This window comes from Podarcis pityusensis, assembly GCF_964106645.2.
Source record: "Podarcis pityusensis genome assembly, chromosome: 5".
Classification (NCBI taxonomy): domain Eukaryota; kingdom Metazoa; phylum Chordata; class Lepidosauria; order Squamata; family Lacertidae; genus Podarcis; species Podarcis pityusensis.
Window position 1 is genome coordinate 77,199,651 of NC_138032.1, and position 27,427 is coordinate 77,227,077.

At 41.2% G+C, this 27,427-nt stretch overlaps 1 protein-coding gene across 6 annotated transcripts in view; it reads right to left on the reverse strand.

Moving 5' to 3' along the window:
* Positions 1–27,427, reverse strand: part of GRID1 (glutamate ionotropic receptor delta type subunit 1) — a 707,273-nt gene that overhangs the window by 652,825 nt on the left and 27,021 nt on the right. The window lies entirely within an intron of this gene.

Below are 27,427 nucleotides of genomic sequence, written 5' to 3' on the forward strand. Positions count from 1 at the left end.
AGCATGGAGCATCAGAGAAGAGGCATCCTCTTCCACGTGATGGAGGAAGGATGAGGAGAGAAAGGGAAATATTCCATTGCTTCCTTCATCCATCTGCATAAACTTTGTTTGTTTGTTTTTAAATGATATTGATTGAAAATTTTAAAATTACAAAAGAGAATAAAAAAGAAAAAAAGAAAGAAAAAACAAAGAAAAGACAAACCACAGTCAAACAATACAAATTAATAAAAATCAAAATCAAAAAATAACACGACACAATTAAAAAACAAAAATATACCACAAACATTTAAAAACAAATCCAATATTCTCATATCTTTAACTGTCATTACCTTCTTTCTTTGACCTCCTCCTCCTCCCTTTTTTTTGTATCCTGATTATTAATTGTCACAGCAAATCCTTTCCATATTTCATAATATTCTGTCATTACTTTACCTTAATCTATTTTAATCTTATCTTACTATGAAAACCTTAAAACTTAAAACTTAAATCTTATTTTTACCAATTTCTCATAACGATAATATTCTTACATAATTCTTTAAACATTTTTGCTAAAGCCAAATAATTTCGTTCCAACATTTTTCTAACATTCATCAATTTTATAAAACAATCATAATAAAAGAAATAACAATCCAATCTTCATCCAGCGTCTCTTCCTCCTGGACCCGGGTTTTGTCAGTCCTTTCTATCCCATCAATCTAGCGCATTAACCTGGTAACCTTATGTCCGAGGCCCTTAAGTCTCTTCCATGTCCCTTCCGCAGCTCTTCTTCATATTTATAGCTATATTTTCCTTTATCTCCTACTTCTTTCACTCTTGGGAACTCCAGCTTGACAATGCTTTTGACCCTTCTCGACAAATCAGCCCCTTTTCCATAGTCCCCACTAAGTTCCATGTGGTATTTAAGAACATGTTTCAAAAACCCTCCAAAATTAAGAGCCCCCACAACCCCAAACATCTCACGGCCCATTGCCAGACTCGAAAAGTCCAAACCTCCCTGCATAGGGGGGTCTATCCAACCCCCCATTTCCAAACCAAACCAAACTTTATCTTTCCAAATCTGGCTTTTTCCAAGTTCATTTGTCAAATCCAAGAATTCATGTTCCTGCTGGGCCGCAGCTCCCTCCATCCCTGGCGCCCAAGATTCAGCAACATCCTCTTCCCTCATCTGTTCTGTCAGGGCACACTCCTGATCTAATTCCTGGGTGGGCTCTATATAATATCCCACTGCCTGTCCAAAATTTCTAATCGCATCAGTCATAAAATCCGTCTTCTCATGTAGCTGTTCCAGTAGGGCGCTTGTTTTACAGAAAGCACTCAACAGAGCTTCTGAATACATTGTCCTGCAAGGTCAGAAGTCTATTCCCACGATCGTAATCTGTAACAGCTGCGAGCTTCCCGATTCAAAATTGGTTACAGTTTCACAGGCTCCCTCTAGGGGAAAGACTTCTGCTTGTTCTTTTCTTTTAAAAACAAATCTAACAATAAAGTTTCCTTTTTCAGATATTTTGTCAATATTTGTTCCTTTAAAGTGCGAAGGGGAACAATGGAATCACTATGTATCTCTTCCTTTAGCTATCTGTCAAAAATGTTTGTCTCTGGTCAATGAGCTTCAAAGAACGTCAGTCCTGACACCCCGCTCCAGGATCAAGACGGTGGAAAGTTACTTTACTTTACACTCACTTCTGCAGGTTTAAACAGTCCAGAAAAAATCCCCCCTCTTCTCCTGCTTCCGAAGGGGGTTCCACAATTTTAAATGATGAAAGTTAATCCTTTAGAAACGATTTTCAAAACTTTAGTTTGCTGTGTCTTTGCTTTAATCTATCTACAAAGAAACGGAAGGCTGACTTCCTGTTTAGACCTTCCCATTTCAGTGCCAAATTAAATTAAACTTTTAAGTCCAGTTTTCCTTTCTGCTCACAAATCCTTATTTAGAGTCCAATTGTCCGAAACTTAAGTACTCACGGGTGGTTGTTTTAAAAGCCAAATTGTCCCAGGAAAAAGGCAGCGCTCTCCGGCAACGGCTGTGCGGCTTCGCTCCACGGAAGAAGCAGTTGACTCTCAGCACCGTGCCACTTCCCCCTCTTCGCTCCGGAGCCGGTTAGTGGGTTCCTTTGCGGGTTGGGGGGGCACTAAAGGTGCCCGCCGAGTCCCATGATCACAGGCTTCATCCGCCTGTGATTTTTGAATGGGTCCCCGCTTCGCCATAGCGGAAAAGACCCGATTCCCGTGGAGCTGGTCCCTCCAGCTCAGAGGGAGTCTGCCATTGCCGATGGCGCCACCCCGGAAGTCCCATCTGCATAAACTTTGAACATGGTTTCATTTGACACTGACAAGATCAAATTTCACTGTAAGACAATTATATTTTTTTTGGCCCAGTCCAAATTGTTGGTGAATTCTGTCTCTCCACAGACTACACTTTGAATCCCCTCCCATTTTGCCCACCCACAAATAGGACGGATCACTTTTGGGAGAGCATTTTCACAGAGTCCTATGTGGTAAAAATGCACACTGTCCTCACTGGAAGTTTTGCGGAACACTGTGGGAGGCAGCATGGCATTAGTATTCCAAACAGACTCTTCCTGACACACTATATCGATCAGAAAATGCTTGTGCCCGTTTTCCTGCTTTTAATGAATTTAATTCTATTTCCTTCAGTTTAAGTACCATGACACCTTTTTATTACATAAAAGCAATCTTGTTGCAGGCTTAACTTTGTATGGTGGCACCATTAACAGAGCATCATTTCAAAGAGAATTTGTGCTCATTTAGAGGGCTGATGCTCTGTGTCCCCATCAGACAGCCATGGCAAATTTCTTCTTGTTTTCAAACCCTCCGGAGCATAAAGAGAGAGTAGTTGACTTAACCAAACATTCCTTCTAATAGGAAACATGCTTTAGAAGCCTAGGCTCTTATAGCTTACAGAGTCTATTAAAAATCTTCCATAAGAACTAGGGTCTCTTAACACAGCAGGTGTGAAAAACTATTATTCCAACTGAATAGCTTTAAGCAGGTGGAACTATTTCAGCTTTTCTTCACGGTCTCTAATCGCATCACAAAACACACACACACCTCACTTTTGGAGCAAAACTTTATAATTCTTCTATAATTCAGATTTTTCCTCTTGGGTTCAGAGGGGAAGCACATATCTTCATGGGAAACTATTAGAAGAATTAACAGAAATTAAAAATATTACTTCATTTCAGTCCGCCTCATAACTGTTTGTGTAAAGGTAAAGGTGATCATTATTATTTTTGAGGGGGGGGGAAAGGCTTCAAAGGATTAAAAAAAATGGTTGATCATTGGGCCTCACTGTATAAGAGAGTCATTGATGAAGGATTCCTAGCTCTGCGATTCTACTGGAAAATCCCAGCTTCCACCCCAAATATCTCCAATAAAAGGATTACATGTAACAGGGCTGTTTCTATGCCGCCACCAACTGAAATAGTGAGTATGACAACTCCTATCCCCTGTTCCTGCAAGGATGGGTTGGCTGTACCAATGATCAGATTTGAGATGAGACAACTCCATACCCTCCAACATTTCTCCAATGAAAAGAGGGACATCCTAAGGAAAAGCAGGGCATTCTGGGATCAAATTAGAAACAGGGATGGCTTCTGTAAATCTGGGACTGTCCCTGGAATATGAGGACATTTGGAGGGCCTGCAACTCCTTATACAGTGGTACCTCGGGTTACATATGCTTCAGGTTACATATGCTTCAGGTTACAGACTCCGCTAACCCAGAAATATTACTCAGGTTAAGAATTTTGCTTCAGGGTGAGAACAGAAATCGTGCAGCAGCAGCACAGTAGCAGCAGGAGGCCCCATTAGCTAAAGTGGTGCTTCAGGTTAAGAACAGTTTCAGGTTAAGAACAGACTTCCAGAACAAATTACCGTATTTTTTGCTCTATAAGACTCACTTTTTCCCTCCTAAAAAGTAAGGGGAAATGTGTGTGTGTCTTATGGAGTGAATGCAGGCTGCGCACCTATCACAGAAGCCAGAACAGCAAGAGGGATTGCTGCTTTCACTGCATAGCGATCCCTCTTGCTGTTCTGGCTTCTGATAATTCTTTTTTCTTCCTTGTTTTCCTCCTCCAAAAACTAGGTGCGTCTTGTGGTCTGGTGCGTCTTATAGAGCGAAAAATACGGTACCGTAAGTTCTTAACCCGAGGTACCACTGTATCTGAGAGCCATTTCTAATTCCCCAGAAGAGAATGTTTGTGTAGAAAATACACTTGACTTGCAGATTGCCACATTCAATACCTGATTCACAACTAATAGATGGTTTCGTTTTCCAGAAGCATTATCACTTTCGGTGTTCTGTACATCACGGTTTTAATTAGAAAACAGATCTCTTCACAAAGGTTAAACGTTTTTACCATGCATTAACCCCACAAGTGTTTTTCGAATCCTTAAGCTTCTGCTGATGATCACAGCACAGCCGCAGAAAGAGCTGTTCAAATGGAACTGTGTAATTAGAAGAACGCTGTGGTACATGTCAAAACACATCAACCAAAACACAGGAACAAGTGCTATACAAGGAGTCAAAGGACCATAATTTGGAGAATACAGCCTAAATACTCAGCGCAGTCAGCTCCATACTTTCCGAAATTCAGGTCCATTTTAGCTTTATAGAGTTAACCCTGCCCTGGCAGTTAGCAGGACTCAGTGGGACACAATGAAGGCAGCCCTAAGTTACATTTCTTGGTCATGCAGAAGTAAGAAAATACCAGAATTCAGAGAGAGAGAGAGAGAGAGAGAGAGAGAGAGAGATATCTTACTTTGAATCACATACTTGGAAGGGACCCCAAGTGTCATTTAGTCCAATGTCATGCAACGGAAGACTCTCAACAAGTGGTCCCCCATCCAATTTGGAATCATACCAGACCCTATTACAGGAGAAAACCTTTTCCCACATCAGAGCTCGTCTGTTACTCGGGAGGAGATTGGAAGTCCCCAGACATGCTCTGCATATGCTGTATATTGCAAAATTTCCACTGCAGAGATGACAAGTAATGGCACTCTCCCAGTGGTATTCTGTTCCCTCCACCCACAAAAAGGAGTTCTATATTTAGACCTATTCCCAGCTTATAGTTTGAATTCAAACAGGCCCAAAGCTAAAATTGTTTCACATTGCAGTTAGTTGATGTAAGCACACAGGTAGTCTCCCACTAAAATATTGTTCTCTCTCTCTCTCTCTGGTCTTGATGGTAAACAATCAAACTAAAACTAGTGAGCCAGTATTTCTCAATCATCTTAAAACTCATGCCCACCCCTTTAACTAATATAAAAATTCCATGCTGATGTGCAGATCATGTTCAGAAGCTGCATATGAGCTTCTCACCTGCCAAAGTTCAATTATTTTTTATTCTTTTAAATTAAATTTATATACCACCCTTCACCCAAGATTGCAGGATGTTTTACAACTTAAAACACAAAATAAAACCACAAAATACATAACATAAGAACAAAAAATACGGTTGATAAATACTGCAATAATCAGTTTCAGTCTGTTACAGGAGAAACCCAGCCACTGAAATTGGAGAAAAAAAGGAATTCAGTGCATCAAATGCATATTTCTCACTACATTTCTAGTGTACAGTTTCTTATCTGCCTAAGGACTTTTACTAACAGTGAAATTCAATGCATTACTTAGACTCAGAAGTAAGCTCCATTTAGTTCAATGGGACTGATTCCCAGGTAAGTGTTACAGGATTTCTGCTTTCGTCATCTGGTAACTCTGGATACTTTTCATTCTTTGCAAGCCTTTGCAGTGCTATAGTCTTACTTGCAATAGCATGTTGTGGATTATTTGGCTTTCTGATACTGCAGGGGAAAGACGGAGAGCCCAACATTCTAAAGGTGTTTTTTTGGGGGGGGGTTAGGGTTTCAGGGTTTGTTTGGTTGGTTGGTTGCTTGGTTTTTGCCTGGTTTGGGACTACTTAGAATATTTTAGGGTACATCTGATGGCCAGGCGGCACTTGATATTAAATGCTGCTTGAATCTAGCATGAAAGTTAATTAGTTAGTTAGTTTGAAAAAAAGCAAATTGCATCAGCCGTTGCATCAGAGTTTAGGGAAAGATAATAATGTCATTTGGCGTGCTTTCTTAAGTGTAAATATTTCATTGTACCTCTTGGCCTAATACATGGATCAAAAAATTATTTATTCCCTGGATTTTGCAAATTGCTGGATTTCATGATACAATTCTCAGCTTTTTAAAAATAACATACATAACACACACATATGCACACACACTTTCAAACGTGTACATCAATGTGTGCACTATTTAAATACATATTTTGTGATAAAATATTATTTGAATGTGCATTTTTGTACTCTTTTTTATGGCATATAGACTCATGAATCAAGATATCCAAAACTGACAGCAACTGGAAATAGACTCATCTGCCCATCCCTAGAGGAGCTGACAATTATTAACAGGATAAGAACAGGTATGGGAAGGAAACCCAACCCTCTCATTCTCTGCGGTGGTCCTGAGTGAAATCCCTCATCTGATACTGGTATCTGCTTTGGGAGGGTAGGGGTCGAGGAATGCCCCACTGGTTTGTTTTGTTCCCCTATTTGTTTATTTTTATTGTTCATTCTGTATAAAGTTTACTTTATTCCATCCCTTCTCCAAACAGGACAGGATAAACAGCCAAGCCAATAGAGTTCTAGTTTACCTAGGCTGCCACAACCCAGCATAACTTTGAAGAGCAAGAGACTGTTTCGGTGTTATCAAATTTGAAACAGAAACCTGCACACACACACACACACACACACACACACATGCCATGCACGAACACAGCACAGTGGCACCATGACTGTGCACCAAACTCATTATGTGCTTCACTGCAGCGGACTCAAACAGAGCAAATAACTTGCAGTTAATTGGCTATCCTGATATTTTTTTTTCCCTGATCGTGAATGTGTTCCAAGTCTCAGTTTTATTAGCAATCTGAAGGCACTAAATGATTTCTGTAATTAAGACTTAGTCCATCTCTCATTTCCAAGACACTGCTTGCAACTGACATTCTAAATCATGTGCAGCATACTGATGATTGGAAAGATAGGGGACAAGGTTTATTTCTCTGTTACCCTACAGGAAGTCTAATCCTGCTAGAACAAAGCATATATGTTCATATATAGGGCAAGGTGAATTTTTTTAAAGCTATTGTCACAAAGTACCCTGAACCAAGAGAGATGGGGGGTGGGGTGGATTCTGCACCATGGAAAGCTGGATTCTGTAACTGTCATATCTTGGCTCATTTTCTTAAGCCTCACAGAGTCCACGTGCAAGGGAAAGCTGGCTTGTGCCCCGCAACTCAAGTATTACTGAAAGTGTTCACTTCCAGAAACAGAGCAGGCACTCGGAGTTAACGGGCAATTTTTGCTGACTCATCTGAGCTCTGCTACCCTCAGTCATGTCATGCTTAGTGTTTTATATGGCAAGACGCCATTAATCTGGATTCACATAAACAACCTATCAAATTTGGCTACATGGCATCACAGCGGGCAACTGAGGATAAGGAAAATGTGCCTCTGCTAAGCTAAACTCTCCCACCCACAGCTCCGATGAGTGCCAAAAAGTTACTGCATCGCATTATTAGCTCAGCTCTAATGGACACAACGGTATGGATTTTCATAATATTACTACCTAACAGGAAAAGGACATCCACATAATTCTGCACAGATCTGGAAGTGATCAAGTAAGGTTATGAAAAAGTATATGAATGCAAAAAGTTACTGTATTTCAATTTTCCTGTACAAGCTGCATGACTCACTTATTCTGTTGCTACCCCGTTGAGTTAATAGCAATCCTGGTACTTAAATTCACACAACCTGTGATCAGGCATCAAGCGTTCTCTCTGGCAGCATGCATCACCCTCCGGTTTACTGGAATGACCCTCTGATCCCACTGGAAAATGCTTTCTTTCTTCCAATTCTATTCAGTCAATGGAGACTTAAAAGTCAGGCCCTTATAAATAGAAAGCTTCTAATAAAAGGCAATGTGAAACATTCCGGTTGCAGCTTTCAATTGCAGAAGCATCTTTGTTCACTGCAAAAACAAACAAACCCAAATTAAAAGAAGATTATTTTACCAAATTTCATATTAAATGTTTTGGGGTTTTAAAAAATAGTCTTGAAGAACCTGCTTTTGGGTTCCAATTTGTACACATCAACAAGAAGCACTGAGCAAGCCAGGAATGGGACACCTGTAGCCCTTCAGGTGAAAGTCAACAGCTTCCATTATCTCTGTCCATTGACCGCACTGGCTGTGGCTGATAGGATTTGACAACCAACATCTGGAGGGCCACAGATTCCTCGTTTAAGTCTTGGGACCTTGCCCAGTCTTGCCAGTGATAAAGGATAGGTTGGGAAGAGAGAGAAACAAAACAAAAAAAGCATGCCTTCCTCCTCTAGAGCCCTTTCTCCACTCCTACAAGATATTAGGAAGCCATAAACATGGCTGACTTTTAATGAAATTTTAATGAAACATTACTCTCTTTTAATGAAATCTGAAGGGCATAAATGAGACAAAGATGCTAAAATTACAGAATCCCAGCATCTGTGCTTGTTCTGTTGACTTGCTAAAAGAAGTCAGGGTACTTTGAAATACAGATTTTTGGGAGGATTTTGTTTGGCATCCCAACACTCCTGCTCACTACCCACATTATGAGAAAAGTAGCTTTGCCATACACCACAGATTCCCTCAACTAGTTTCTCACCCTGCCTCTATTGCCTTCAAACTTTTGACGTTATTTTCTCCCCTCCCTGTGTTTCAACTTGGAATGCTGTCTACAGCATAGGAATATTTCGTATAAACGCATCTGCCAGTCTCTTGCAAGCTGCCCAGCGGACCAGGTGACATACAAAGGTGACATACAAATTTAACAGTAACCACCACTGCTTTTCTTCTCTCGCAAGAGTGGCGTGCTTTGGTTGAGCTTGAGAGTCAAAATGTATACGCTCTTGGAGCACCACTATGCTGCATTGGATAGAATGTTGGACTTGGGCCAGGGAGAGCCAGGGTGAGATCTTCACACAGCCATGAAACTCACAGCACTCTCAGCCAAACCTTACATAGCTTCTCATTGCAGAGGCTGGGAAGGAGGTTGTACAGACTTGAATTCTGACAAAGCAGAAAACTCACCTGCTTATCTTTCATCAGCCTCCATCGGGCCAAGGAGATAAGTAACTATACAACCTTTATAAGACACCTGAAGACAGCCCTCTACAGAGACGTTTATGATTAAAAGGGACACCAAGGGTCTAACCCCCAGAAATGCAGGAACCTCAGCTAAACATCCATGACATATGGCCATCCAACCTCCATTTAAAAACCTCCAAGGAAGGAGAGTCCACCACCTCTCATGGGAGTCTGCTCCATTGTCAAACAGCTCTTACCGTCAGAAAGTTTTTCCAAATGTTCAGTCGGAATCTCCTTTCTTGCAACTTGAAGCCATTGGTTCAAGTCCTACTCTCTGGAGCAGGAGAAAACAAGCTTGTTCCCTCCTCCATGTGACAGCCCTTAAGATATTTGAAGATGGCTATCATATCTCCTCTCAGTCTCCTCTTTTCCAGACTAAACAGACCCAGCTCCTTCAAGAGCTCCTCATAAGGCTTAGTTTCCAGACCCTTGATCATATTGGTTGCCCTCCTCTGCACACATTCCAGCTTTCCAAAATCCATTAAATTGTGGTGCCCAGAATTGGACACAATATTCCAAGTGTGGTCTGACTAAGGCAGAATAGTGTGAAGCTATTACAGTGGTACCTCGCAAGACGAATGCCTCGCAAGACAAAAAACTCGCTAGACGAAAGGGTTTTTTGTTTTTTGAGCTGCTTCACAAGACGATTTTCCCTATGGGCTTGCTTCGCAAGACGGAAACGTCTTGCAAGTTTGTTTCCTTTTTCTTAACACCGTTAATACAGTTGCGACTTGACTTCGAGGAGCAACTCATAGAACGCGGTTTGGTAGCCTTTTTTGAGGTTTTTAAAGACTTTGGTGATTTTTGAAGCTTTTCCAAAACTTTCCCGACACCGTGCTTCGCAAGACGGAAAAAATCGCAAGACGACAAAACTCGCGGAATGAATTAATTTTGTCTTGCGAGGCACCACTGTACTTCCCTTGATCTGGACACTATACTTCTGTAGATACAGTCTAATATTTAATGTTTTATTATGGGTTTTTATGTTTGAAGCCACCCCCAGTGGCTGGGGCAATCCACTCAGCTGGACAGGGTATCGATATCAATATCAATATTATCATTGAATAATATGTCCCTATCTTCATCAGAGAAATGTTGGAGAGAATGAGACTGTCAATTCATGTTTGATCCCAGTGGGACTGAGAGGCTCATGACACTTCCTTGTTGAAGCTATCTACTCTCTTCCTTTTTACAAATTTTTGTTTATGATTTTTCCATTACAGATTTTCACATTCAAATCAATATAATCATACAAAATTCATTGACTTCCCTTCCCCACTTTCCATGGTTCATTTTAGTTATTTATTACTACTGCATATTCTAATTACTCCATATGTTTTATTTTATCCCCTTTCTCATAATATCTTCACTTAATTTAAACTGCTGGATTTAACCCTGCTAACCTTTTAACCTGTTTACAGTGATACTTCAAATATTCTACAAACATTTTCCAATCTTCCTTAAAGGCTCCTTCTTCCTGTTCTCTTCTTCTATTAGTTAAGTTGGCTAATTCTGAATATTTCATCAGTTTCGTCTGCCACTCCTCCTTTGTTGGTGTTGTTCCCTCTCTCCATTTCTGGATCTGCTCTCTTCCAGCTTGCAGTGAAAAGTTTAGCTACAAGAACAAAGGGAATGATGCATTGTGCCTTCAAGAGCCATGTGGCTCGCACAAATTAAACAGGGTAAGCCTGTTCTACTATGGCAATAGGTAAAGGTAAAGGGACCCCTGACCATTAGGTCCAGTCGTGACCGACTCTGGGGTTGCGGCGCTCATCTCGCTTTATTGGCCGAGGGAGCCGGCGTACAGCTTCCGGGTCATGTGGTCAGCATGACTAAGCCGCTTCTGGCAAACCAGAGCAGCACACGGAAACGCCGTTTACCTTCCCGCCAGAGTGGTACCTATTTATCTACTTGCACTTTGATGTACTTTTGAACTGCTAGGTTGGCAGGAGCAGGGACCGAGCAACGGGAGCTCACCCCGTCGCGGGGATTCGAACTGCCGACCTTCTGATCGGCAAGTCCTAGGCTCTGTGGTTTAACCCACAGCGCCACCCACAATACAATGATGGCAATACAATGATGGCAAATACCATGGCAATACAATGATGGCAAAACTTCACCTGTTGACATTCTGTCTGCAGACATCTTATTACTTGTGTGTGGTCCCTGATTTACTTTTGGATCCTATATCTCACCCTAACAGCTTTTAATATCATGAAAGCAGGGGGAAATTGCAGAGGATAAACCTTTTAGGAACGATCCAAGTTCATCTGGATGAGCTTGAACTGAACTGGTTCCTCTTTGGACAGGATGAACTTCAGCTAACTATTTCCTTTTTTAAATGGGCTTTCCAAGCATGGAGGCTCCTAAAATCCTTAGTTATCACTTTGTGTGTCCTTTGCCTAAACCAAAGGCCTCAGCTACATTGGACCGTAAGAGAGGATTTTCCGCAGCAACTATGGAAGAGCAAGAACTTTGTTTATATCAGCCTATCTATTATGATGCCACCAGATTCTTATCCGGCATTCATTCAAGCGTTACTCCCTTGAATACCTGGAGAAAGAGAGAAAGGGCACCCATGCTCGGATGTGCTTTATTTAGGTTGAATAAGTAGAATGCAGTCCAGCGCTTCACCCTCTGAATGTCAATAGTACTGAGTACCAGCTCTGAATTTCAATGAGCCTTTCTGCCAAGTAAGGTACTATGCAGAGTGTTTCTATTAACAATGCAAACGTAGTTGCCACCGACCTCAGCCGATCCAGAACACCACCCAAAAGACAAATGAGATTATCAAAAGCCAGCCTAATGAGCATCCAAGATAAATATTCATCGGAGCACAGAGCACAGTGCAACACCCACTGAGAAGAGAAGTGACTTTTTCTTCCCTCTTTCCATTTAATAGCGTAACAGAAATACTATTGTGTGGTGTCAACTGATCAGATTACCATATTCTGCATGCTCGATCGCTTGCTAATGGGCAATGATGGTCGGTTGATGTTTCCAGGGTTAGCGGAAGGTGCTTGCCCAATGACTTTTGAAGGCTAGATGATGTAACTTTAACAGCCACAGCAGCGGCATCATGGGGGAGGGGGCGCCCTGGATTTGGGCTGGTAAAAAATTGGAGCATATGCTATTATAACACAGGGAACCCAATTTCTTGCCTTTGCCTGGTCAACAGCATAGTATCCTCTGCATGCTGTAGCTCAGGCAGCTGACCCAGGACCAGGCCTCAAGATTCCCCAAAATGAAAGCAAGCAACACTCTTCAGCAGTACACCTGCCTACAGCACCAGACAAGCCCCAACAATGAAATGGATACCACAACACCACAAGACTGCTAGCATGCTCTCTGTCCTTTCCTCCATGCAACAGGTTGTGTTTCATTCTAATAGCATGTCACACACATTTCCTCTCCCAGCCTTCACCTCCTCTAAAGGCCTCCATCAATATAAGAAAACATTGGCAGACTGCCTCAGCTCCCCCTCAGGCAACGCCGCTGAGTTCAGTCAATATACAAAATCCTCTGACAAGGGAGAACACAGCGAGCAGCGAACGAGCGGCTCCAAAGGCAAGAGGGATTCATCAGATGGCGAAAGTTGAAGCTCTTTCAGACTTTTTGCAGTTCTTCTTCAGTGTGTTTCCATTATTAATGCCCTTTAAACAAGAAGCAAACTCCTCTAGAAGGTAGATATAAGAGACTCTCCGGAGATGGAAGACACAGGAATGGAAGTCAGTGGGTTGAGAGAGAGAGAGAGAGAGAGAGAGAGAGAGCGCATTACAACATTTTGGTACGGCTAGAAGCTGGTAGCCAGTTCGAAGTCCCATATACCTCACTTCCTAATTAGAAAGCATCCTGAACTGGAAGAGAGCAATCCTTGTCTCACTTCAAAATTGTAACAGCTAGTGGCTTTACGAGAAAGCCAAACACAGCCGAGAAAATTGGCTCTCAAAACTGCAACACTGACCCTCCAATTAGAAAGCTGCAACTTGAGGGAATGATACACTGACCAATTTTATCTCAAGGTGTTTAAGATTTAAAGGAGAAACAATAAATATAGGTGAGAAAATGCGAGGAGGCAAGATGCGTGTTTCCCGCTCCAGGATAACAGCACAACCGCCAAAGCCATTGTTAATGAAGCAAAGCCAACATTTGTTGCTTCACAAAACAAGCAGGATATGACAGACTGACACTGAGCTGACAGTATTATTTATTTTTTTTAAATGAGAATTAAGCATAGCAAAAGAATAATGCATGTTCTTTTTTCCTTTGATATAAAATGACGCAAATTCTAACCACTTAACGTTTCCAGTGCACCAAAAAAGGGTCATCGGCTTATGAAAAGTTGTGGCTCATTTCACTTACCATATTTTAATGGAGATAAAACTATAAATTGTTTTTAAAAGAGCAAAGAAGATTTTTTTTAAAAGAATCTGAATGCACTGGTGTACATGCAGAAAGAGACTACTCTTTTGGATCGAACTTAGGTCATATTTGGAAATTAAAGTGAAATAAAAGGGAAACAGAGGGAAGTACAGCTATCGTTGTAGTACAATTCATGTAATATATATGTGCAAAGAACAAAGGAAATTTATTTTGACTAGAACTGTTGCAGCTCTGCTTCTATGTGGTCATCAGTTGCAGTTTCACAATGGCCAGGATATGGAAAGAGTACTTCTTTAAACTTTAGAAGAAGCAAGTTTTTAGGAAAGCAACACAAGAGAACCCACCCATTACATTAAAAGTGCATTTGGGGGGTGCATTTTTTGTGTTTTCTCTCCTTCCTCCCTCCCCTTCCCTGCCTCCCCTGACTGAAACCTTCCCAGCCTGATGTCCTCCAGAGGTTTTTGGACTACAACTCCCATCATTCCCAAGTATTGGCCATGCTGGCTGGGGCTGATAAAAGCTGGAGTTCAAAACATCTGCAAGGTGCCAGTTTGCTGAAGATGGTGCTAAATACACAACATTGCCATTTACATGCTCTGTTTTCCTAGAGCTTTCTAGCTGATGGAATTGGCAGCGGTAAGTAGAGATGGGAGAGAAATTGGGTTTGGTTTGGATTCTAATGCAAGCCCATCTAATTTGCACTTCCTGAAACAAGACATGTTAAGTACAGTATAGTAATTTAATTCACTGAAATTGGATGGTAACTGAATTCTAGAGAGTTCTCTAGTAGTTCTCATGGGATTGGCTAGCGTTGGTCACAAGGGAGTTATCTAGCAAAGGAGAGACTGCGTTTTATGTGATGCAGGATGACTGTGTTTTAGAATCCACTGTGAACACTGAGTTGAACAGAGTGTTGGACTGCTTCTTCGCTGCTTGAAAGAAAGAGAGCAGACTGCAGGAGAATGTAAAAGTGGAAATCTCTCATAGGAGCTGCAAGGCATGGCCTGTTTGAGATACAGAAGCCTGAGTGCTGAGTTCTGGAAAGAGGAAAATACAGTTGTTTGGAAGTTAGACGAAGAGACTATAAACCCATGCTTGGAGTAGCATGTGACTGTAAAGATTATGTTTTAATTCATCTATAAGTTTCTGCAAGTAAAGTTTTTGAATGTTAAATTCTGGACATTGGTTTAATTTCCAAAAAAGGGTGTCGGTCGGTTTGGGCTTCTTTGCTGCTATTTCACTGCTATTACTTCAAGAAGACAGAAACCAAAACGCAGCTATCCTTCAAAAGTCACACTGCTCCCACTGCTGTGATGCAGTTTGCCAACCAAAGAATGTGTATGTTGGGGGACGATGTCTTTAAAAATGTCTGTTTTAGTGAAAATAATAAACCAAACACAGAATATTAGAGAAAATTGCTTGTGACGTATAGATAAAGCAAAATTGCAAGCTAAAATACTGGCAATTTATTATTATTATTTTAAAATAATCACAAACTGATGAGGAAATGTGGCAGACTGAACAAAATGAGAAACTGAAATTGGTCGTTTCATTCATTCCCTTGTGGCAAGTGGGGTTGCGGAAGAAGCACACAGATCATGAGTCTGCAGAGGTAGAAAAGTGGAACAAAAAAAAAAGTACTGAGCAAGTAAAGGAGAATACCAAAGCAGTAGTAATGGAAAACATAATACTATTATCTGTTTATTATAAATAGCAATTTCGGATTTGTTGTCATGGAAATATTTTGGTATGGTGTTATTAAAGTATTAATGTACTGTTGATATTATGACTTTGTGAGTCATTTTATCCAATTGTTCACAAGGAAGTAAATCTGCAACAGGCATTCAAGGGACCGGACCAATAAACAGAAAGGCAATGAGATGACTGACCAAGCACGAGACATCATTTCTAATAGATATGAGAAATGCAAACTTAACTATAATACAATTGAATATTTTTGAATACTTATGAGCTTATCTCTATTGGCATTTTGGTTATTTGGCATCAATGCAGTCTCACTGCTTCATAAGAATGTAAGACCCTAAGAAGAGCCTGCTGGATCAGGCCAATGGCACAGGATCCAACCCCAGGAACACTCTCTCCCCTCCTGTGGTCTCCAACAACTGGTATTCAGAAGTTCTGCTGCCTCCAACTTGTGTCCTTTGGCCCCTTTCCCGATCCACTTCCTTGTTACAAAGCTTCTGGTTTAAAACATACCAGCTGAGCAGATGCTCAGAGTGACAACTCTTCTGAGAGAGGTGAGGAAGGAGCTGAAGACGATGCGATAACAAGGTAAAAGAAAATGGCCATGTACCGAGAGCAGCAGAGTTCCAGCACCTAATGAGATCAGAAGGGAGATGAGCTCAAGCTCTAAGGAACTTGGCAACACATCTTCTCCACTATCAAAGATGTAGAATAATTAGCAAAGTTTAGTCTGGAAAGTAAGCTGGAAGACAACAGAATATGGCAATGGGAGCACTGAGCCTCTCCCATAAAATAGCCACATGTAGGCATCCCAGAGATGAGGAACCTAGGGGCCTAATGAAGCTCTCTGGGTTTCTCATATCTGGTCCTTGAGACACCTAGAATCATAGAGCCTGAGGATCATCTAAGTCCAACCCCCTGCAATGTAGGAATATGCCACTGTCCCACATGGGGATCGAACCTGCAACCTTGGTATTATCAGCACCTCACTCTAACCAACTGAGCTATCCAGTCTTCCCAGGGTACACACCCTTCTGAGATATACCACTCACCAGCTGCACTTCTCAGCCTCCTTGGGTGCTTTTGCCTAGCTGGAATAAGACCTTGAACTCTTGGTCAAGAATTCTTGTGGCGAGGAAGTGGTAATACGAAACAATACCGACAATCACAGATTGGCAGATACTCATGTTAGAAGATTTACAACTAGCAAAACTGACGGGAAGAGTTAGAGGAGTATTGAACCAGAAAATATTTGGAGAATGGAGAATATTTAAGGATTATGTAAAATCATATTGTACCAGCCACACCATATTAGCAGAACTTGAGTGATACTTGTAAACACAACAAATACCGTTTGTGGAGTAGACGGGAACAATATTAAAGAATATAAAACTGGGGGGGGGGGAATGACAGTATAAACAGTACAATGAGAATGATTGGAAGACTCGTTTTGTCAGAAGTCTTTTTTATTTAAGTGTTTATTTAAGTATTAATTAGGCAGGTTAAGTTTTTTTATGCACGTAAATCTGCTTTTTCTTCTTTCTTTTTTCTTAATTGTTTTTTCTTTAATTTTCTTTCTGTAGTATGAGATTGTAAATTCTTTGTAAATTCTTTGTATATGTGTTTATTTAAATTAATAAAGATTATTTTTTTAAAAAAGGAATAAGACCTGTGGAAGGCAGTGGAAGAGGAGGAGCAAATGGAGCATACAGCTGAATGGTCAAATTGGTGTCCGTTTTGTGAAAATACTGTATGTCGCCCCATGCAGTGAGTGGCAAGGCTGATGTTTTGCCACACAGAAGCAGCCTCCATGCCAGGGCCAGTTCCAAGCTGGAGAAGATGCCCTTAACATGGCATCGTTCCGTGGTCCTCCTAGGAACCTTTCCCAGACCATGACATTGAGAACAGCAGTAGCAGCTGGGAAGAGAGGAGAGGAGTTCAGTGATATTTATTTTTTTAAAAAAAGTTTAAAAGTTGTGTGTCTTTGTTTCTCAATTTGATCCTCTTACATGACGGTTTTGTGGTATGTTATGCATTGTGTCTTACTGCTATTTTTATTGATTATAGTTTAGTAATTCTTTATTGTAACTGATAAGTACAAACTGTTTAATTATTGTTTGCTGGTGTTTACTTTTACTATGTACGATTATATTCTAATGGATTATTGAATACTGCTTTATTTGATACAAGTTGTTTGTTTTAAATCGATTGTGATTTTTTTTTGTATTGGATCAGATTTTTATTATCAGTGTTTGGTATTTTATTATGTTTTTATATGTGTTGGAAGCCCCTCAGAGTGGCTGGGGTAACCCAGCTAGATGGGCGGGGTATAAATAATAAAATTATTATTATTATTATTATTATTAAGCAGCCCATTCTACCCTTTCAGTTTCTCATAATGTCCCTGACGTAGCTTTGTGGAAGGTTAAAATAACTGTCAACAATTGCCACCAGCAGATAAATCCACAGCCATGGGCACAGGGTGGGTGCTGCCACCAGTGGGCACCCAAGGATGCCATGTGCCAGCAACAACATATAGCTCCTTAGTACAAAAAAAAGAATAGCCAACTATGGGATGCATCCAGTCCCTGGGGCAATTTTATTCAGCACCTGCCAGTCCTAATAAATTGTTAACCAAAAATTATTTTGCTCACCCCCCCCCCCAGTGTCTATGGCACAAGCCATTGTAAATTCTTTGAAAGCAGAAAGGGAGAGAAGCCAGAAGACTGAGACAGACATACATTTCTGGATCTGTTGGTAGGTTGGACAGAGACTGTTCTTAATAAAGTGACAACAACCTGCCACCCACAAGGAGATTTGCAGGACAGCTCAAGTCATGGTTTCCGTCTAGAAACAACATCAGCTTGACAGTCCAATTTCTACAGCACCCAGCAGGCTCACCAGCTAAAAAAGATCATTTAAACGTAGTAGTTGACTAGGGGCAAACTGGAGGAAAGGCAGGTGGGAAAAGAGCACAGTATGGCCTCAGCCCAGTATACCTGGAGTGTCTCCACCCCTATCGTTCAGCCTGGACACTGAGGTACTGCGCCGAGGGCTTTCTGGCGGTTCCCTCACTGCGAGAAGTAAGGTTACAGGGAACCAGACAGAGGGCCTTATCAGTAGTGGCACCCACCCTGTGGAACGCCCTCCCATCAGATGTCAAGGAAATAAACAACTATCTGACTTTTAGAAGACATCTGAAGGCAGCCCTGTTTAGGGAAGGTTTTAATGTTTGAAGTTTTATTCAGTTTTTAATGTTCTGTTGAAAGCCACCCAGAGTGGCTCTTGAAACCCAGCCAGATGGGCAGGGTAGAAATAAATTATTATTATTATTATTATTATTATTATTATTATTACAGAGAATGGGAAAGCCAGGGTCGCAGGCGTCATCTCTGCTTTAAAGCATAAGTAGGGAGTCAGAATTATGTGTGCATGCCTTGGAGTGTCATCGCCCCGGCTCTATTTTTGCTTCACTGTCATTTGCCCCCAACCACCCTGCTCAACCCTGCTTATACAAACTGCAGTTAGTGAAGATGAAGCAAAATGAATCAAAGCTCTCTCCATGGCAGAAATGTGCAATTTAGAAGAAGATGCATATACCTCCCAGGCACCCCCAATGAGATCCCAACATGACCTGGTCATTTCCTAAATCCCAGGGGTAGCTAAATTTGATGCCTTCCAGATGTTGTTGAATGACAACTCCCATCTTCCCTGGGACTGATGGGAGGTGGAACCTCACAACAACTGGAGGGCCACAGAATCCCCAACCCTGATATATCCTCCTGAATTCCCAGAAACAAATGGGGGGGGGATGTTTTGGCAACTACCATGAATAAAACCGCAATATTTAGAGCAGTTGTATCCAGAGCACACAAGTATCCACACTGGTAGGAATTCATCAACCACCATGAGAGGATTTTTAGCAAGTCCTTAACAGTAAATGAAAAGCTCCTATGAGTTCAAGAAGGCTCCCTGCTGCACCTCTGTACGATTCACCATTCTGGCATCGGAGCCTCTGTTCCATTACATTACCCCAGTGTTTTCAGGAGAAATGCCTGCATTTGTAGAAATGCTTAAGAATAAAGGATGGTTTTTTGGTTTTTTGTCACATTGCTTGTAATGTATCCATGTATCAGAAGGAAAACAGTATGTTATTTGTAAGTAAATGGAATTATAATCTCTGTCTGATCTTTTGCATTGCAGTGTCATGGAAGAGTAAGCATAAGGATTTCCCTCTAAAATGAAAACAAATTAGCTATTTCCGTAGAACCACAAAGTTTTCAGCATTTTTATTTTATTTTCTCTAATTGTTACAAGCAGCTCTTGGTAATTAGCTCTTGAAGGAGCCTCATAAAGTAGATTAGGAAAAAAGAACAACGTGTCTGGGATTGCAAACCTCATTGATATTTGTGTGTCTGCTAGAAAAGTCAAACATGATCCAGTGATTAATATACATTTAAATTTATGCAAGTGCACATTTTACGTGAAAGCAATTCTGCGGACTGTTCATTTGGAATAAAGATTGATATCTTAAAATTCCCTTTGACAAGTCTGAAATGTGTAACTACTCCAACCAATCAATGCATTTCCATATTTCTACCTGTCTCTCTGAAACATTTAGACCATAATAAACTTTGACATTGCTAAAATGACAAAGACTACATATGAAGTAAGTGGGTAATGGCATCGCATCGCCTTTCAGTATTCATCAAAATCCTTCTTGACTAAAACCCTTTAGGATTCACTCAAAAGTAAATGGATACAGTTATTATGCAAAACAAGGAGGAGAAACTTTCTTGATTAAACAGTGATGTCAACTCCTCTTCTTTCACAATCGAAGGTTTTGCTAACCTTCAAAGCGGGGGGTCCACAAAGGTGAGCAATTTATGCATTCCCACAGGTAAAACATGCTGGTGCTTATTTTGTATATAAGCTTAATCGGGATGCAGGGATGTGGAAGCTGAAATCTCCACTCACCTAGAAAATAGTAAGCACCAACTCCCTCTGTTTGCATCAAAGTGCACTTTGATCATTTGCAAGTTGAGAAATTGCATCAACTAGAACAGGTTCAGCGTCAGCACAGGACACCCTCTGCCTGCTGCCAGGACTCACCCACTCTGGCATTTCCCATTGCGTCGGTCAGAAGTTCTGAGAGCCACTTTAGTTTCCCACAATGCCCTTGAGCAATGCTACATCAGGGGCATTGTGGAAAATCAAAATGGTGGCTCTTGCCCAGTAATGACAGGACCATCTGAACTGGACTTCTGGAGGCTATGTGCATCGCAGAGAGGAGAAGCCCACATCACTCTTCAACCATGCTATTTCAGCACCACCCGACTGAGTGCATGAACCAGAACCTGGTTCCAGAGGTTGGAATTATTCTCATCCCATATCAGCCCTGTGAGGTTGATACTGCTCTTTCACATAGTGCTTTGAGAATTACCAGAGCAATGTATATTAAGTATTTTTGAACAATGGAAATATACCCAATAAATTCTGGGTATTATTAATACGGTGAAAGCTGATTCAGATTGACAGGAGGACAAATTTTAAGCAAGTAATGTCACAGAAGTACAACCACAGCCTAGCTGAAAGGAAGCACTTTCCCATTATATGACGTGAGAGTCAAACCCCACCTTAAGCAAGGGCCTCCCGAATCAACTTTGCATCTCAAATATCTGCTGTGAAGGTTAATCAAGATTTATTCAACATTTGTCACCCATACCGCTCTTGGCTTAGTAAAGAATGCAGTGTTTTCAGGAACATCTTGATCTCACTGAAATTCCATGTCAATTTGCATAATTTTTGGCTAAACTTAGAATTTAAAGAAATAGTCATTGTACATTATTCTCTCATAAGATAATCTACTGTTTTTACAGTTGTCAGGTAATAGGACATGTGGTATCATCAAAGAAAATAAGTGGGATGTATCCGGATCAAGGGCCTCTCTTCTCCAATATAGAACAACTATCTGTCGGTGAAAGATACTGTCCCAGACATAGAATCATAGAACTCTAAAGTTGGGAGCTACACCAAGGTCATTCAGTCTAACCTCCTGCAATGAAGGAATCTCAACTGAAGCATCCATGACAGCCAACCTCTGCTTAAAAACCTCCAAGGAAGGAGAGTCCACAACCTCTCAAGGGAAACACAGATGTGATCTAAAGGAACCAAATGCTGCACAGACACACCCAACTTTGTACATATATAGTTATGAACAGTCTACATTTTAAATGATAATCTTTCTTTTTTTTCTTATCATAGAACATTCCCAGAAATGAAAGCTAAATGGTTTTTTTAAAGTCCCACCGGCCTCAACGGAAAAGCTCACAAAAAAAAAAAGCATTCCCCACTCGGTTAAGCATTTGCTTGATCTGACCCCAGGACTGTAAACTATAAATGTCTGAAGAGCTTTAACCAAAAGGTGAATTATAGCCCAAAGTAGTGTCTAGTATGAGCAATATTACATTATATGTCTTTGGTTCTAAGAATAGTAAATCTCCCCTCCCCTCCCAAACACTGCTATGCAGTTTGTTTTGAAAACCAGACTAATAGGAGGAGGGTGTGCGTTTTGGAGGAAGGGCTCCACAAACGTCCCTGCACCAAAAGCGCTTTCAACGTGAGTTTGCAAAATGCTACACTCAAAAGGTCACACGCATGTGACATTTGCAGAATTTCCTATGCACCTAACTTCCAAATTGGTTGTGCAGTCATGAGCCTGAGATTCAAGCTGCTTAGAAAGGTTTGTAGCCGTAGCCACACACACACACACACACACACACAGAGAGAGAGAGAAAGAGAGAGAGAGAGAGAGAGAGAGAGAGAGAGAGAGAGAGAGAGACCTGTCATCAAACATGCCCTGAATGCTTGATGGAGGTAGCACATATTTATAATGCAAGTTCACATCTCGCACAAACACACCTGGTGAAATACAAGTTGTCCCATTTTGGATTTTATCTTTATTTTGGCTTCACACACACACACACACACAGAGAGAGAGAGAGAGAGAGAGACTGAGAGAGAGAGAGAGAGAGAGACTGAGAGGAGAGAGAAGACTTGCTTGTTACAACTGCCATACTGTTTTTATTTTTGTTTTTATTTCATTTTATATACTGTACATATGCCAAAATAGCATCTATGAAGGAGTGAAATATTCAATGCATAATCACTGTACACATTTATTTTGTGCTAATGTACATGAACGGTTCCCAGATAGTTCAGTAAGTGTGTGGCAGAAATGCTTTGCTGCTTCATCTTTTTCGGCAAAGCATCTGAATTCCACAGACTGCTCCACTTTCACTTTTAGGTATTACATACAGAAGGGGGAAGGCCCGTATGGTTAAAGCTATGGTTTTCCCAATAGTGATGTATGGAAGCAAGAGCTGGACCATAAAGAAGGCTGATCGCCGAAGAATTGATGCTTTTGAATTATGGTGTTGGAAGAGACTCTTGAGAGTCCCATGGACTGCAAGAAGGTCAAACCTCTCCATTCTTAAGGAAATCAGCCCTGAGTGCTCACTGGAAGGACAGATCCTGAAGTTGAGGCTGCAATACTTTGGCCACCTCATGAGAAGAGAAGACTCCCTGGAAAAGACCCTGATGTTGGGAAAGATGGAGGGCACAAGGAAAAGGGGATGACAGAGGACGAGATGGTTGGACAGTGTTCTCGAAGCTACCAACATGAGCTTGACCAACTGCGGGAGGCAGTGGAAGACAGGAGTGCCTGGCGTGCTCTGGTCCATGGGGTCACGAAGAGTCGGACACGACTAAACGACTAAACAACAACAGAAGGGGGGAAGGGAAGGTATAGAAGCTTAGATCTGGAAGGGACTCTGGGGATCATCTAGTCCAACCCCCTGCAATGCAGCTGATCGAACCTACAAGCTTGGCATTACCGGCACCACGCTGTAGCCAGCTGAGCTATCCAGCTGAGTCAAAGGGAACCTAAATTATTTCAGCCACAAGAACCTATCATATATAGCTGTGATACCAGCTGTACTGTTAAGCCTGATGTCTTTTTGAAGGTATTGTGAAAGATATATCCAATGTGCTTCTCAATCTTCTCCTGCTTTGTCAATCTGGGCTGGATTATGCCTCTGCCCCAATGCTTGGGAATTGCCTCTGGTAGAGAAAGTAAGGAAAATGCATTTCAAACACTTTTCCTTCATGGTGCAGGAACAAACAAAGGAGAAGGAACACAAACGCTGGAAGAAAAAGGGTGAAGACACAAAAGCGCTAAAGCCTCGCCTGCCCCCTAACAGCCTCACCATCTTCAGCATGGGCCTTCTGCTAACATCACAATAAAATCCCAGGAGAAGAGAGATGTGCAATTCCTGCGGCTTTAAATAGGAATCCATAAAATGGAACTCTGGGACTCCAGAAACCATTATTAGGTCAATATTACTTCAAGACACATTTTCCCATTACAACAGCATAGGATATCAGGAGATGAAAGAAGCCTGGGATATTATTATCATAGGACTTCACAACACAGAGTACATCAAGAGAAGTTAAAATAATTATTCACTTGCTGATAAGCATCAAATATGCCTTCTTTCAAAACACAATAAACCCTATGCAATGGGGATAGAGCCCTTACGCTCAGCAAATAGAGGATAAAATTGTCTCATTTTCCAAATCCTTACATCCAGTTCATTTCATCGAGGCCCATTACCTCTGAAGAGCCTACAGGGCTATTTCTTCAACTTGTGTGGTACATTATGTAACAGGCCTGAAAACGATAAGTAGAGAGGCGATTCGCACACCAAGGTCCCAGGCTCAATGGCGTTTCTTCATTTTAGCTCATTCAAGACAATCAATCACTGTCATCTTTGAAACCATCCAGTATATGACAAAGTCCTTCAGCTCTGCAGCCTTGCCAAATTAAACAAGAATGGGCCCCATCTTGACTCGGAAAGTAATGGGCAAATAATTTGATGCCAATATATTTATACTCTGTGTTGGGAACCAGACTGAGTCCACCCCCTTGCAAACTCCAGCTTTATGAAAAAGAGGCACCAGAAAAGGGAGTAAACACTCGATAATCTCCATGCCTAGAGTTGGCACACATGTGTCCAAAATGCATAATCACTCTCTAACGTTGAAGGGCAAGGATAGAGTGTTATTGGGCATGCAGATGTAGGAATTTTATTTGCACAGATGTGCCTTTTAAACACAGTCTGGGCCAGTCATTCGCCATATGGAATGACTGTACCTAGGCAGTACCTCTTCAGAGTGAGGAATCCGCTTGGGGTGTGCAACTGCTTTGCACCAGTGGTGGGGAACCAGTGGCTCTCCAGGCACTTTTGAACTCCAGCTCCCGTTACCCCCAGCCAGCATGGCCAGTGATCAGGGATGATGGGAGTTATATTTAAGCAACATCCAGAGTCCACAGGTTCCCCACGCCCGCCTTGGGCAAACCCTGAAGTGAGAAGTGAAACTGGGCTGCTTTGGAGTTGTCTGAAGTGAAGCAGGGATTCTCTGAAGGTCCTCGAAAGCTTTGTTGGTGATTTGGAGGTAAATGGAGACACTCTCTGTCTGTAAAAATTGATCCTGTTTTGTTGTTTAGTTGTTTAGTTCATGACCCCATGGACCAGAGCACGCCAGGCACTCCTGTCTTCCACTGCCTCCCGCAGTTTGGTCAAACTCATGCTAGTAGCTTCGAGAACACTGTCCAACCATCTCATCCTCTGTCATCCCCTTCTCCTTGTGCCCTCCATCTTTCCCAACATCAGGGTCTTTTCCAGGGAGTCTTCTCTTCCTATGATGTGGCCAAAGTATTGGAGCCTCAGCTTCAGGATCTGTCCTTCCAGTGAGCCCTCAGGGCTGATTTCCTTAAGAATAGATAGGTTTGATCTTCTTGCAGTCCATGGCACTCTCAAGAGTCTCATCCAGCACCTGTTTAGGGAAGTTTTTAATGACTGATGTTTTAATGTATTTTTAATCTTCTGTTGGAAGCCACCCAGAGTGAGTGGCGTATGTATGTATGTATGTATGCATGTATGTATGTATAAATTATTACTATTATTATTATTATTATTATTATCCTGGCCACATTTAAAAAAAAAATTCTTGTAAGAAACAGGAAGAGGCGGATCTCTTCCAGCAGGCTTTTTGGTGATGCTTTGGGAAGAAGCTTTAACTGTTAAAAGTAGCACAATAACACTTTAAATGTATATTTTTTGTATCTTTATTTTAGAACGTATTATTATTTATGTAAAAATTGTTTAATTTGGTTGTGTACTTTTTGATGCTCTATTTAATGCTTATGACTACTTTTGTCATGTTTGTAATCAGTGCTTTTAAAGGGGGGGAAGTGTCGGTACTTTCCATCGGGTGCCCATTTGAATAAAATATTGCGGGGGCCAGGAAACCCCATCCTACATAATTGATCACATGACGCAGCATATGCATTTCATTTGAATGGCAATGCCCATTAACTTGGGGGGCTGCCCCCCTCAAATATTTTATGGGGGGTCAAAGGCACTTCAACACCTAGGAGTTGGTTCCTATGCTCACCATGAAGCTGTTATCATAAGTGCCACACTTTTAATATTGTAGGTATTGCATTCCCTTCAGTACCCCTAGGAAAAAAAGCACTATCTGTTGTTGTTTTTAATATATAAAACACTTTGAGCTTGGTTTTAAATATGGAAAGGCAGCATACAAATAAAATTATGTATGCATGTAGTGCAGATGGGGTTTATTGAGAAAATATAGGAGAGCACATCTCCAGAACATGAAATAAATTAAGTGTGGGATTGGAGTCACAGGCTAGATTTGGATGAGAAAATCTGAGTCCAAATTCCTCTTGGCCATGAGAATTGCCAGCCTAGCACACAAAAAATTGTGGGGAGAGAGAGGAATGCTGAAAACAACTCCATATATACCATATTTACGCGAATCCAATGCACCATCAGATCTAATGCGCACCTCAATTTTCAAAACCTTGAAACCCAAAACGTATTTGCTGGCGAATGTAAAGGCGCCATCAAATCTAATGCACACCCTAATTTTCGTGACATAATTTGGCCAAAAATGGTGTGCCTCACATTCAAGTAAATATGGTAGTTCTCTGGAGAAAAAGCAGGATACAAAGGTAATAAATGGTGAAAAGGAGAACAATAAGCTTTTTCATATTCAAGAAAACAGATTTAATTTTAAGACGCAGGGTTATTTAAAGGTTTCCGTTCTTAAGCAGCCTTCCCAAAGCAGCTTTCAATATTTTTAAAATATTACCATTTTGTCCAGCAAGACAAAGAATGCCTTGGGTTCTGGGCCTGCTAGGAGATGTTTCCATCCTTCTCACTGATTTCATTTCAAAATTTTCCTTTCCGTGTTCACTGAAGCTCAAAGACGCTTAATATTGAAGGCCATACTTTTTCTTACAAGAGCAATTATCTGCAGATGTGCAATCCTGTTATGAATAGAGTGTGACCGGTAGCGGTCTGCCTCAAAGACAACACAGCTCAGTGCAAAACTAATCCATATTTGCCTTATTCTACAACACAATGTCGTGACTCGCCCATTCAATGCTCCATCATACGGCCAGGCATAAGGGATCAATAGCACCCTTTTACTTACGGTATATCAGATAATAAGTGTATCGTTTGTACATCTGTTATGTACAACCGGGAAAGCTAGCTGAAGTCTGGCATCTGGCAAAATGTTTCAATGAGGGGGAGAAAAAAAGGAAAAGCCACCGTCAGAGAATCCTTGCTTAAAATCCCACAACGTGTGTTCTTCTTACACAATTCAGCCGAGATAAATCTCGATTGTTACGTTGGCATTTGTTGGCTGACTCTCCCCTATAAAATGCATGCTCACGAGGACTTATGGAAATGTTTTATTTTTTGTCAGGGGAGGGGCATTGTTCCTTTCACCTTAAAAAAAAAGGTCATAATCTGGTTTTATTTCATTGGAACTGAGTGAAGATGGTGTCTGCCACCAGAGAAGGACTTTTGGATTGATTCGGCATAAACACCAGCATGTGAGGACATTCTGCAAACAACAGACTTACCAGCTGCAAAAAAAAGGGAGAGTCATACAAATTTCACACAGAAGCACATTATTGTTTCTTTCAACTCGCCTGTGGAAACAACTCAGAGGCCACAAAAGAAGGAAGGATA